Raw genomic sequence first — 14,209 nt, 5'->3', positions numbered from 1 at the left:
GATCCCGGGATTCCGGGATCCCAGGATCGCAGGACCTGGAACGCCTCGTGTATAGCTCCTTCCCCAGCGGACTGGCAGCAGACAGCGCATGCGCCATGGACAGAGAGGCACAGGTGGGAACGGCCGGCAGAGGGCGCAGGCGCTCTGGCCGGAGCTGTCCAGGCGGGGCACCCTCGCTGCGAAGGAGTAGAGAGCACGGGTCGGTGGGAGAGCCGGCCAGCGCGAGGCCGCGGACGCAGGCGGGGCCAGAGCGGGGGCGGGGCGAGGCGGTTCCGGAAGGAAGTGGTTCCGGGTCCCGTGGCCCGGCGGTGGTAGCTGTGGTACCTCTGCTGTGGGAGGCGGCGGCCCTGCGAGGGGCGAGGCCCGAGGGGCTGGCGGCCGGGCTGGCGGCGGCGGCGGCCGGGCTGGCGGCGGCGGCCGAGCTGCCGGCGGCGGCGGGGACTTCCCGGCCGGGTGAGCGGCCCCGGGGGGGCGGGCGGGGCGAGGAGGCCCCGGCCCGCAGGGAGGGCGTGTCCGTCGTCTGGGAGGGGCGGTCTCCAGGAGACGGGTGGGACGGCGGGTGGGGCGGTGGGGAGGATGCGGAGGCTAGTCTGGGACTCTCCGGGGATCGCCCCCTCCCACTGCCTCGGGCCACTGGCGCAGCGACCCGGGCACCTGCTGCCGAGACTCTGATCCTTCCCCGTCGTCCGGCAGGCTGCGGCCCCGACGGTTCGGAGCGACTTTTATGGGGACAGGGGGATGGTGTTCAGGGACCGTGCCCTTGTCCCTGAGGCGAACCCGGACGCGTAGCCTGCGGGACCCGAGCCGTGGAGACCCTGCTTTGTCCTCCGGAGGCTCTTGCCGCTCAGCGGCGTCTTCTTCTGGTAATGTCCAGAATGAGTCGCGAAGGATGCTCTTTATCTTGCGTTGCAAAGTAAAACTTGTGTTTTTAGAAACGTATCTTGAAAATTGGCGCATCTCCTTGCGCTTTTCTAAGGTGTATTAGGAAACTGGGCCGGTCACTGTCAGGATTGTCCTGTCGGTAAGTCAGGAGGAAAAGAAATGGGAGAGAAACTTATTCTCCCAAATATTTTCCTGCCAAGGGGCTTTTTCAGTTGCCTCCTATGTGATTGCTTTTCTTTTCTGGAGCAAAGTAAAAACTACAGAAATCAGGAAGGTCTGTCTGACTTCTGGCCCAGCAACCCTTTTAGCATTTTTCTGAATGAGAACTGGGATGAATGAGACTGGAATTTGGAAAGAAAGATTTTGGTGGGGATTCCTAATGAGAGCTTTAATTTTCAATAGTATTTTGTTATGATATGGTAATGTTTATTAAATGTTATTTTTTAACGGTACTTTTAAAATGGCTACTAAAACGTTCTTTTGAAAGCCCCCTGCTGTTGTTTCACAGCCCCCTTTAAAGATCTTTAAAATATTTATATATAGAAACATTTTGTAACATTTTTACTTACAAAATTTCTAAAATATGCAAAACCATGATGAAGAAGATACACTGTTTCACCAATCCAAGTAACCATTATGAATATGGTTACTGGATATACATCTCCATTCTCTTTCTGTGCAGAGATGAATGTATGGATTTTTCTAAAGTGGCTTCTGTTTTGTAACCATTTTTCTTTCTGACTTCAGAACATGCCATTACATGGCTCTAATAATTTATTTAGTTGGTTATTCCGTTTTTCACTAAATACGTTGTTGAAAAAGTGTAAAATCTGTACACCCATCATTACTTCTTAGTGTACATTCCTAGATGATCGAATTGTTGGGTTTGTTTTTTTAAAATGTAAATTGCTCAGTTTCCCTCTGGAAAGGATGTGCTATTTTGCACTCCCACCAACAATCTGTGAGTGTCTTTTTCTACACCCTAGCAAAAGGCAACATTTAAAGGATTTCTACAGGATCACTTTTGGACCATTTCTGTTCTTCTCTCCACCCAAGTACCATTATCATTCTCTCGCTATCACTTTTTTTTTTTAATTTGTTGATAGCAATTCAGTTTCTCATCTTTTATTACACTTTTCCAGTTTAGTAAAGACATGTTATCCATTTGAGGAGGCGTCATAGAGTGAACAAGAGATCTGAATTCAGGACTTCCTTGAATTCTGGTATCTCCGATTCCTTGAACAAATCACGTAGCTTTTCTAAGGGACAATTTCCTCAACTCCAAAGTAGATACTATAGTACATTGACTTTATCTTTTTTATAGGGTGGTTATTTAAGGGTCAGATGGGACATTTACAGAAAGTACATTTAAGCAGACTTTGTCTTGTTGCCAATTATTGCCATATTGTAAAAATTTCAGAACGCAAGAGCATCTTGATTCTTTAAAGTAAATTTCTGAATTTAAAAAAGCCATTCTGATACTTTGCCCCATGCTCTTTCACTTCTTAAATTTGAAGTTTTTAAAAATTCTGTTCTAGATTATATTCAGAATGCTAATTTCATAAGAAATTAGGTGAATGAATGAATCTGCACAAATACTGGAGGAGCCAATATTGAAAGGCACTACATGTGAAGCCGAGGAGGACAAATATAAAGCTAAATAAAACACAATCCTTGAGACCATGATAAATAAAACATAGTCTTTGTGCCCTACAGCTACAGAATGTTCAGGCAGCTAGAGGGCAGAAAAGCTGCTTTCCAAATTTAGATGGCAATTTTAGATGTGATTCAGGATGTCAACTATTCTCAAGTGTCCTAAAGTCCAATTCTGCTGACGGAGCATCTGCACAAATGACCACGCAGTCTCTTCAGGGTCATCTTTCCAGAGGTAGGAATTGTGAGTTGGGGAAGTGTTAGTATTTGAGTCTGAGAATCTGGATTATGGTTTCAGGTCCTTTACCTGGGGCAGTGTGGTTAGCTTTTTTTGAGGCTTGTTTTTTGTTTTGTTTTGTTTTGTTTTTTTCCACCTATGAAATGGAAGCTAACTCCAGCTTCCTCAGAGTTTGTTGTGAGGATTAAATGAGATATTATTTGCAAGACACTTAGTGGACCAGGAAGTACTAGCACTCCTGTAGTCCTTCTTAACCACTGAAAACTTAGCATCTTGAGGAAAGAAACTAGGTCTCTTGCAGCTTTGAGTGCCTCCCCACTACTAGCCATTGGCATTTAGTAATGTTTGCTATATTAACATAAAATATGACTGCTGAGAAAAATTTAGTGTGGACCATTGACGAAGGTAATATGTAAATGTGGGATAGTGAGAGAAATTGACTACATTATTTGGAGTTTTATTAAGGAATCAAAGGAAACACTGAACTGATTGGACCCAGGTTCATCTTTACTGTGACTGTCCTTCTATGTTATATCACCAGTGCCAGAAACATAGTCCCTCCCTACCAGCAAAAAACCTACTTCCTAGACCCCTGTCACCCAGCCACAGCCCACTTTCTTCCTCCTTTTCCATTCGGCCTGTTAGAAGAATTGGGGTTTTTGGTTGTTGGTGTTTTAAGATTTTATTTTTATATAGTCTCTGCACCCAATATGGCACTTGGCAACCCTGAAATCAAGAGTTGCATGGTGCACCGACTGAGCCAGTCAGATGCCCCTCGAAGGAGTCATTAATAATTAGCTTTCTTAAGTCTCCTTACCCTCCACTTAGTCCTGAAGCCACGTGTTCACATTTTTTGTTCTTTTTTTGGACCTCTGTGCAGCTTTTGTCATGAAAGTCCCCTTTCTTGAAATATTCTTTAGCTTATGAGATTCTGTGTTCTAAGGTTCCCTCCTTCCTCAGAGGATGACGTGCTTTCTCTGTCTCCTTGGCTGGTTTGTCTTCTCGGAAAGGTTGATGTTCCTATAGGCTTAATCCTTCTCATGATACACCAGGTCTGGAATGATTTATAGAGCAGTGAGGCCGTCTGGTGTTTGAAGGTTTGGTAGAATTCTCCTGTGAAACCATATGGGCCTGATGGTTTTTCAGGGATATTTCCTAAATAACTTTATTTCTTCTATGAAAATTGGTCTGTTTAAGCGTTCCTTTTTTTTTTTCTTTTTTGTTAGCTGTAAAGACTAGGGTTTATTCATTTAATTATTTTTTGGTTTCGGGAATAGAATTTAGTGATTTATTGCTTACATACAACACCCAGCGTTCATGCCAGCAATGCACTCCTTACTCCCCATCACTCATTTAACCCATTCTCCATGAACTTCCTTCCATCAACCTTCAGTTTGTTCTCTGTCCTTAAGCGTTTCTTATGGTTTCCTTGCCTCTCTCTCTCTCTTTGCTTTTTTTCTCCTCCCTATATATTCATCTGTTTTGTTTCCTAAGTTCCACATATGAGTGAAATCTTATGGTATTTGTCTTTCTCTGATCGGCTTATTTTGCTTAGCTGTTTAAGCTTTCTGACTCTGGGGGTCAAATTTGGTAGTTTTTGTTTTTCTAGCAAATTATCTCTATCATCTGGTTTTTCAAATTTATTAAGTAATCTCTCATGATTTAAAAAACTTTCTTCTTGGGGCGCCTGGGTGGCTCAGTGGGTTAAGCCGCTGCCTTCGGCTCAGGTCATGATCTCAGGGTCCTGGGATCGAGTCCCGCATCGGGCTCTCTGCTCAGCAGGGAGCCTGCTTCCTTCTCTCTCTCTCTGCCTGCCTCCCTGCCTACTTGTGATCTCTCTCTGTCAAATAAATAAATAAAATCTTTAAAAAAAAAAAACTTTCTTCTATTTCACTGGTTGCTTTCTCCCTCATTCTTATTTTTCTATATTTGTGTTTTCCCCTTTTTCTTAATCACATTATATAGGGGTTTATCTACTTTAGTTTTTTTTAAAAACTACAGAATTTTATATTATTACTCAGATCTAGTTTTCCATTTTCTGCCTCATTCTCTCCCTCTGTTTTTATCTTTATTATTTCCTTCCTTGTGCTTTCTTTTGGTTTGGTTTACCTTGTTATTTTTTTTAGGTTTTTTAACCTTGGAAATGAATTTATTTCTATTATTTCGTTTTTATTGATAAATTTATTTAGAGCAAGAAATTTTCCTTTGATCACTGCTTTAAATGTATCCCATAGAATGTGATATGTAGTGTTCTCATTGTCATTATTTCTTTTTTTTTTAAGATTTTATTTATTTATTTGACAGAGAGAGATCACAAGTAGATGGAGAGGCAGGCAGAGAGAGAGAAAGAGGGAAGCAGGCTCCCTGCTGAGCAGAGAGCCCGATGCGGGACTCGATCCCAGGACCCTGAGATCATGACCTGAGCCGAAGGCAGCAGCTTAACCCACTGAGCCACCCAGGCACCCCGACATTGTCATTATTTCTTTAAAAATCTATAATTTAACTTATAAGATACTCAGTTATTTAATAGGAAGTTTTTAAATTTCTAGGTGAAAGAGCTTTTCTGTTATTTTTATTAGTAAATTCTAGTTTCATTACATTATGATCAGAGGATATTTGTAATACTTCTGTTTCATGGCAGTTGCTGATGTTTCTTTGTGATGTAATATATGAGTACTTTGGTGAATATGGCATGGGCATGAGATAAGAATATATATTCTCTAGTATCAGAGTGTAGAGTTTGGTAAATATCCTTAAGATTTACTCTATTAGGTGCGCCTGGGTGGCTCAGTGGGTTAAAGCCTCTGTCTTTGGCTCTGGTCCTGAACCCAGGGTCCTGGGATTGAGCCCAGCATTGGGCTCTCTGCTTGGCAGGGAGCCTGCTTCCTCCTCTCTCTCTGCCTGCCTCTCTGCCTACTTGTGATCTCTGTCAAATAAATTAATTATGCTGTTTAGATCTTCTGTCTCCTTATTTTTGGACCACTGAATTGTCTCATATACCACTCAGAGTACATAAAGTCTCCTGTTATTAGTGTGTTTCTCTGTCTCCTTGCATCTCAAGTAGTTTTTGTTTCATAAAGGTGGTTGTTGTGGTATATTCATGTGAATATGTGTATTCACATATGTCTAAGTCATGGATTGTGGCTTTCAGCATTAAAAAGTGTCTCTCTCTCTCTTTTTTCTTTTCTTTTTTTTTTTTTTCTTTTGGTCATGATGAATGCTTTAGGACTTGAATTCTTTGCCTGATTCCAGAAATGGGACTCTGCTCTCTTTTTGTTACCAGCTGTTTTAGATGTGTCTTGTGTAGCATCTTGAGTTTTGTTCTGCAAGCCAAATGGAAACTTTTTATTTTATTTGGCCAGTTAAACCCATTCCCATTTACTATTAGGACTGATATATTTGGCCTCAACTCTATCAGAATATTTTGTTATATTTACTCTCTCTTTAGCTATGAGATGTGTTTTTTGCTCTTTTATTTAAAAAATTGAAGGGTGGTATTTAGGAAGGCTTGTATTTTTGTCCTTATGGTTGACCTTTGTTCTTAAACCTTTATAATGCCCTTGCCCCCTTGGTTGTTTATTTAAACTTGTGTGTGTGTGTGTGTGTGTGAAAAAAAATACACCGTATTCATGAAATCATAGTAAGTTAATGATAGGCAACAGTAAGATTCCTTATCTACTTCCGGCTTCTCCTTATTGAAAAACTGACGGTAACACCAACCCCTGTAGCCAAGAGCATTAGTCCACCCTCTGGTCTTCTCAGGTGTGGCTTCCTCAGATTTGCTGGTCAGCCTCTTCTTCTGCAGGCTCTGACTCTGTCTAGTTCTGTGCTGAGATTGTGGCTTCTTTGTTGCGAAGGCTTCCCTGGGGAATTCTTTGCATTTGTAAATGCTGGGTTCCTATTTAGTATGAAATTTTTGTTAGTTGATTTTTTTTTCTTTCTTTCTTTTTTTTTGGTAACCTCTTTACTGAGATGTAATTTACATACCACACGATTCACCCATTGAAAAGTGCGCAGTTCATTGTTTTTTGGTAAATGCAGAGTTGTGCAGCCATCACCAGGGTCCAGTTGTTTTTTTTTAAATTTTGAAACCACACGGATAATATGAAGTATCACTTCAGAGTCCAGTTTTAAAACATATTCATTGGGGCACCTGGGTGGCTCAGTGGGTTGAGCCTCTGCCTTCAGCTCAGGTCATGATCTCAGGGTCCTGGGATTGAGCCCCACATCTGCATAGGGCTCTCTGCTGGGTGGGGAGCCTGCTTCCCCCTCCCCTCTGCCTGCCTCTCTGCCTACCTGTGATCTCTGTCAAATAAATAAATAAAATCCTAAAAAAAAAAAAAGTATTCATCATCCCCCAAAGAAATCCTGTGTCTTTTCTCCCCAGTACCCCACCCCCACTCCAGCCAGGCAACCACCAGTCTACTGTCTGTTTCGGTGGATTTGCTTACTCTGAATCTTTCATATAAATGGAATCATATAATATGTGGTCTTTTGTAACTCGCCTCCTTCCCTTAGCATAACGATTTCAAGACTCATTCCTGTTTGACCATGTGTTAGTATTTCATTCCTCTTTATGGCCAAATAATGTTCATTTGTATGGATATAGCACATTTTGTTTATTCACTTATCTCTAAATGGGCAGTGGAATTGTTTCTACTTTTTAACTATTATGACTAATGCTGCTATGAATATTTGTGTACAAGTTTTTGTGTGGACATATATTTTTATTTCTCTTGGTTATATATGTAGGAGTAGAATTGTTGAGTCATATGGTAACTCTGTTTAGTTTTTTTTTCCCCAAGATTTATTTATTTAGTTTTGAGAGAGAGAGAAAGCATGAGTGGGAGGGGCAGAGGGAGAGGGAGAGAGAATCCCAAGCAGACTCTGCACTGAGCGTGGAGCCTTCCATGGGGCTTGATCTCATGACCCTGAGCTTGCGACCTGAGCCCAACCAAGAGTTGGACACCCACCTGACTGCATCCCTGTGTAATTTTTTTTTAAGATTTGTGGTTTTTTTAGATTTTATTTGTTTATTTGAGAGAGAGAGAGGGAGGGAGAGGCTAGAGAGCATGAGTTGGGGGAGGAGGAGAGGGAAAGGGACAAGCTGACTCAGTGCTGAGCGTGTAGCCCAACGCAAGGATCTATCCCACGACCCTGAGATCACGATGTGAGCTGAAACCAAGAGTTGGATGCTCAGCTGACTGGGCCACCCAGATGCCCCTCTGTGTTTAATTTTTTAAGGAACTGCCAGACTGTTTTCCCAAGCTGTTGCATCATTGACATTCCTCCCAGCAATGTATGAGGTTTCCCTTATCTCTCCATCTTTTCAGCACTTGTTATAGATACCTAGTTGGTGTGAAGTGGTATCTCATGATTTTGATTTGTATCTCCCTAATGATTAATGATGTTGAACATCTTTTTATGTGCTTATTGGGCATCTGTATACCTTCTCTGGAGAAACAGTGATTCAGCTCCTTTGCCCATTTCTTAATTGGGTTGTCTTTTATTATTGAATTATAAGAGGTTTTTTTGGTATGTTCTAGAAACAGTCCTCTATCAGATATGATTTACAAAAACTTTTCTCCCATTCTGTGTGTTTCCTTTTTGCTTTTTTCTCCCCTTTTTTGCTTTTTTGATAGTATCCTTTACAGTGTAAGTGTCTTATATTTTGAAGATGCCTGATTTATACATTTTTTCTCCTGTTGCCTGTATTTTTAATGTAATATCTGATCCAGGGTCACAAAGATTATTTACCTTCACGTTTTCCTGTTAGAGTATTAGTGCTCACATTTAGGTCTTTGATCCATTTTCAGTTAATTTTTTTAAAGATTTTATTTATTAATTTGACAGAAATTACAAGTAGATGGAGAGGCAGGCAGAGAGAGAGAGATAGGGAAGCAGGCTCCCTGCTAAGCAGAGAGCCCGACACGGGACTTGATCCCAGGACCCTGAGATCATGACCTGAGCCGAAGGCAGCGGCTTAACCCACTGAGCCACCCAGGCACCCCATTTTCAGTTAATTTTTGTATATGGTGTGAGGTAGGGTTGAACTTTATTGTTTTGCTTGTGGATATGCAGTTGTCCCAGCACTGCATGTTGATTTCTCTAACCTCTTAATATCTGATTTATCAGTTTTCCCCCCTCAATATGCTTTAAAGCCATCTATTGCCTATACAACATTGAACGTCTACCATTATTTTCTTTTCCTGTCTCTTCTCCCACTTTTTAGTTGTAGTTTTTCTACTTTGTCACAGTGTGCCACAATTTTACATCAGTCTTTTTTACCTTCAACCTCCTCTTTCTTTTAATGTCTTATATGTACATTTACTTACTTTTTAATGCTCATCATTGGTCCTTTACTGACATTTTTTCCCTCATAATTTGATTGGATGAAACTCATCCTCTGTCTAGTAGATTTTTCAGGACTAGTTAAGTACAGAAATTCCCTATGTTCTTATATGCTGAAAACTTTTTTATTTACCTTTGATATTTGAAGGACAGCTTGACTGATTAAAAAAGTCCTTGGTTCACACTTACTTTCACTGATTTTATTTTTTTATACTAAATGGCAACCCATTGTTATCTTGCTTTGTATGTTAGTTTTGAAATATCTGATGCTAGTCTACTTCTTTTGGATTTATAAGTTATTTATTCTTTTTACCTTGAGGTCTTAAGGACTTTATCTTTTTAAAAAGATTTTGTTTATTTGAGAGTGTGAGAGCACAAGTGAGGGGAGGGGCAGAGGGAAAGAGACTCTCAAGCAGACTCTGCCCAGCACAGAGCCCTTTGCAGGGCTTGATCCCATGATTCTGGGAACATAACAGGGGCTGAAACCAAGAGTCAGATGCTTAAGGGGCTGAGCTGCCCAGGCAACCTGAGGTTTTTTGTCTTTGAAATCAAATAGTTTTTACTAGGCTATGTTTCAGAGTTGATTGTTTTAGGCTAATTTTCCCAAGTATCTGGTGTGCCCTTCATTGTATAGATTCAGGTACTTTTTCATTTCTGAAAAGTTTTCTTTTTCTTTCCTCCTTCCTTCTTTTCTTTCTTTCGTCCTTCCTTCCTTCCTTTTGAGATCGAGAGAGAGAGAAAGAGAGAGCATGAGCAATGGGGGGGGGGCAGAGGGAGGGAGAGAGAATCTTAAGCAAACTCCATGCCCAGCATGGGGCTCAATCTCAACCCTGAGATTATGATCTGAGCCAGTATCAAGAGTCGGATGCTTAAGAGACTGACCACCTAGTTACCCCTGGAAAGTTTTCCTGAATTTTAGTTTAAATATTTGTTTATTTCCATTGTTCTGTTATTCGTCTCAGAGCCTACAGTAATACAAATATTATTCCTTCTTTACCTGTCTTCTAGTTCTACTACTTTCACTCTGACTCAGTCTCTGTCTCACTCACTCACTCACTCATCATTTTCTTTCTTTTTTTTTTTTCCTGCTTTTCTTCAATGTCCCTTAGTATATTTTCATTTGAGTTTATTCTCCCTTGGACACCTTGTAATTAATTTATCTTCACTTCTGAGATAAGTTAGTCTTTTTTCCTCCCATTTTTTTCTCTGAGTTCAGTTAACTTTTTCTTCTGTCATTTCACTCTATTTTTTTTTAAAGATTTTATTTATTTATTTGACAGAGAAAGATCACAAGTAGATGGAGAGGCAGGCAGAGAGAGAGGAGGAAGCAGGCTCCCTGCCGAGCAGAGAGCCTGATGCGGGGCTCGATCCCAGGACCCTGGGACTGTGACCTGAGCCGAAGGCAGAGGCTTTAACCCACTGAGCCACCCAGGTGCCCCATTTCACTCTATTTTTTAAAATTTATTTCTGTTCTTAGTTTTTAAGTTTCTGATTCATGGTGAGATTTTTATAAAATATATTCTTAAATGCTTTTGGAGATACTTAATTCTACTTGGAGTATAGACTTAGAGTTTTCTTCTGCTTCCTGTTTTTTCAGGGGGGAGTTTTCCTCAGTTGAGGAATTCTCTTTTTTAACTTTCTTGTAAACACATGGAAATCATTAGACTTTAAAAATTATGCAAGTCTCATGACTGTGAAATGATATCTTACTGCTTTAATTTTATCTTCCTGGTTAGGTATGGTTGAGTATCTTTTCAGTTTATTGGACATTTATGTTTCCTTTTTATTATAAACTCAGAGGATAGAGCTGCTATTTATTGAAGTGGGACAGAGACCAAAGGAGAAGCAGATTCCAGAGGAAGGTCAGGAGTTTGCTCTTGGAATGTTTACAGAATCCAGCAGGTTGTTGGATATGTAGGACTGCGGTACAGAGGATAGGTGAGGGCTGGAGATACAAATTTGGGTGGTGTTAGTTTATAAAGAGTATTTAAAGCCATGAGACTAAATGAGAGTGTAGACTGTGGGAAAAGTGTAGACAGTGAGAGATCCAAAGACAGCTGGCTTCACTATTTAGGGGTTAGAGTGGTGAAGGGGGAGATGAAGAGAAACCAGCAAAGGAGACAGAAGGAATTGTTAGAGGTAGGAGGAAAACCAGGAAAGTATAGTATTCTGCAATTCAAGTGAAGAAAATGTTTTTGGAAGGAAGGTATGATTGACTGGCAAGTGCTACTGGTAGGTCCAGGATAAGGAGGAGAAATAGCCATTGGGTTTCGTGGCATGGATTTGATTAGTGATCTTGACTAGAGCAGTGTGGTGCAATGGTGGCTTAGAAGGCCAGATTGGTGAGGGGTCAAGCAAGAATCGGAGAGAATGATTATGGTGTACAGGCAGCCCTTTGAGGAGTATATGTTGGTTATAAATGGAGAAAGAAGGTGCTAGATAGACCCCGGAGGGTGTGGTTCTGGAGAGTTGGCGAGCTTCACAAGAGGAAGTCTGTGTGGTGATGGGAAGGGTCTACTGACCAGGGGGAAATGTTGTGGGAGGAAGAAGAGAATTGCTGGAGCTGGGTCTTTCACTTGAGTCAGGGGATGTGTCCAATGCTGTCCTGGTAGAACTGGCCTCTTCTGGCACCAGCACCTTCTTCAATATCTTCCCGGGAGTATAGGTCCTTGCTGTCTAGTTATCTTGCTGCATTTAAGGGCAGAGGGGTTCATTTACTGCCCCTGGGCCTGTACAGTTCACCTGGAAGTAGCAGCAAAAACAAATTTATCTATTGTCACTGACATCCCCTTCTCCCTGGTCACAAACCCTGCTGGTGTTTCAGTCTTTTCTCTCTTTGCATCCTGAAGCTGGTTCCTTTTATTAATTTTGTTAGTCACAAGTAAATTACTTTATTTTACTTTTTAAAAAGGTTTTATTTATTTATTTGACACAGAGAGATCACAAGTAGGCAGAGAGGTAGGCAGAGAGAGAGGAAGAAGCAGGCTCCCCACTGAGCAGAGAGCCCGATGTGGGGCTCAATCCCAGGACCCTGGGATCATGACCGGAGCCAAAGGCAGGTGCTTACTTTAAATCAGAGATTGCCAAGCTTTATCTGTAAAGGACCAGATAGTAAACATTTTAGGCTTTGTGCTCCACAGACAGTTTCTGTTACATATTCTCCTCCTCCTCCTCCTCCTCCACCACCTCCAACAACAACAACAACCCTTTAAAAATGTAAAACCACTCTTAGTTTTTTATTGTATCGTTTTAAATGAACTATCCTCCTCTTTTATCCATTAAGCCCCTGAGCCAGTACTTTTCATTATTAGCTGATGTGCACTAAGCAATTGCAAACAGAGTTAACTTTTTAAAAAATTTTTATTGAGATGTAATTTGCAGGTTTAAAGTGTGCAGTTCAGTGGGTTTTAGTATGTTCACAGAGTTGTGCAACCATCTTCATAACATTTGATCTAATTTCAGAGTGTTTTTATCGCCCCAAAGCTAACTTTTTTATAGCTTTGAGGTGTAATTTATGTGCAATAAAATTCACCCATTTTCAAGTGAATAGTATGAATTTTAATAAAGCTAGTTTTAATATATTGAAGGAAAATATTCTGAGTAATACTTTTTAAAAAGACTTTATTTATTTATTTATTTATTTATTGGTGGGGGGAGGAGCAGAAGGAGAGGAAGAAGCAGTCTCCCCACTGAGCATGGAGCCTGATGAGAGGCTCAGTTGCAGAACCCTGGGTTCATGACCCAAGCGGAAGACAGGTGCCCAACTGACTGAGCCACCCAGGAGCCCCTGAGTAATACTTTTTTCAGTCACACAGTTAGTAAATCTTATTTTCTCTCAAGTCATCCCTACCTTTTCCTTTAAGCCAGCAGTTCTGTATTCCTTGAACCAACAGCATCTGTATCACTTGGGAACTTGATAGAAGTCAGTCCCGCCTTTGGGGTAGGGTCCAGCAGTGTGTGTTTTAACAAGCCTTTCAGGTGATTCTGTTGCACACTGAAGTTTGAGAGCCACTACTCTGAAGGCTATTGTTGTGTGGATTTGCTGGGCGATGGGATATGAGTATGTTCAACTTTAAATGGGTATTGTCAGCTCCTTGCGAACTGGTTAATACTCATGTACACTCCCTAGCAGTGTATGAGAGTCCCCATTGTTCCACATCTTATGACCACAGGTCATGAGAGTTTTGTGTTCTGTGATAGGTTGTTTGGAGTCTTGCTTATTGAAACAAACAGAGTTATTTAAACAAATAATCACAATGTATTTAAGTAATCTCAGAATAAGCCCAGAGTTCCCAAGAAAAAAACGGGGGGAAAATAAGATAGTCAAGGAACGAATCCTTGGGGAGATAATGGTGGAACAGTCCTGAAAGAACAGAGATTTGTCAAGTAGAATGAGAGAAGGCCATCTGTGTGGTAGGGGGAGCATGGCCTGATCAGGGAAAAGCAAGTGGTGTGGTGTGAAGGACTAGTAGGGTATTTGGAAGAAAAGACATACATAAGGTTGGGAGAAAGATAGGAAGTGACGAGATATATATGTTTTTTAAAGATTTTATTTATTTATTTGAGAGAGAGAGAGCATGCTCGCACACGAGCTTGGGGAGAGCCAGAGGGAGAGGGAGAAGCAGACTCCCTGCTAATCAGGGGCCTGACGCAGGGCTCCATCCCAGGACCCTGGGATCATGACCTGAGCCAAAGTCAGAAGCTTAACCGACTGAGCCACCGGGCGCCCCTAGATATATATGTTTTAAATTTGTACTCTTTTATTCATTCTGGCCATTAGGGTTATAACTAGTTTGGGTGTTCTTTTTTTTTCTTTCCTATTATAAATAAAGTGAATATTAAATATCTTAGTATATATAGCTGATTTTTTCCTTTTCAATTATTATCTTAGAGTAATAAGTTTAAACTGAAATTATGAGGGGCGCCTGGGTGGCTCAGTGGGTTAAGCCGCTGCCTTCCGCTCAGGTCATGATCTCAGCGTCCTGGGATCAAGCCCCGCATCGGGCTCTCTGCTCCACAGGGAGCCTGCTTCCCTTTCTCTCTCTCTCTGCCTGCCTCTCTGCCTACTTGTGATCTCTGTCTGTC

At 41.4% G+C, this 14,209-nt stretch overlaps 1 protein-coding gene across 10 annotated transcripts in view; it reads left to right on the top strand.

The window, feature by feature from the left end:
* Positions 1 to 265: 265 nt before the first annotated feature.
* The window catches only part of BCLAF3 (BCLAF1 and THRAP3 family member 3), a 58,997-nt gene continuing 45,053 nt past the window's right edge, over positions 266 to 14,209 (top strand). For 3 of the 10 annotated variants that reach the window (XR_006609477.1, XR_006609478.1, XM_045089371.1), the window contains exon 1: positions 266 to 453. The gene's annotated coding sequence lies outside the window, so the exon portion shown is untranslated. Of the gene's footprint in view, positions 454 to 547; positions 864 to 14,209 lie in introns of those variants that run through there. The other 7 variants (XM_045089368.1, XM_045089369.1, XM_045089364.1 and 4 more) reach the window with 4 other exon arrangements.

Source organism: Mustela putorius, unplaced genomic scaffold, assembly GCF_011764305.1.
Source record: "Mustela putorius furo isolate JIRA1106 unplaced genomic scaffold, ASM1176430v1.1 tig00003836_pilon_pilon_pilon, whole genome shotgun sequence".
Classification (NCBI taxonomy): domain Eukaryota; kingdom Metazoa; phylum Chordata; class Mammalia; order Carnivora; family Mustelidae; genus Mustela; species Mustela putorius.
Note: the sequence above shows the minus strand (reverse complement) of the source record. Positions and strands in the feature narration are given on the sequence as shown.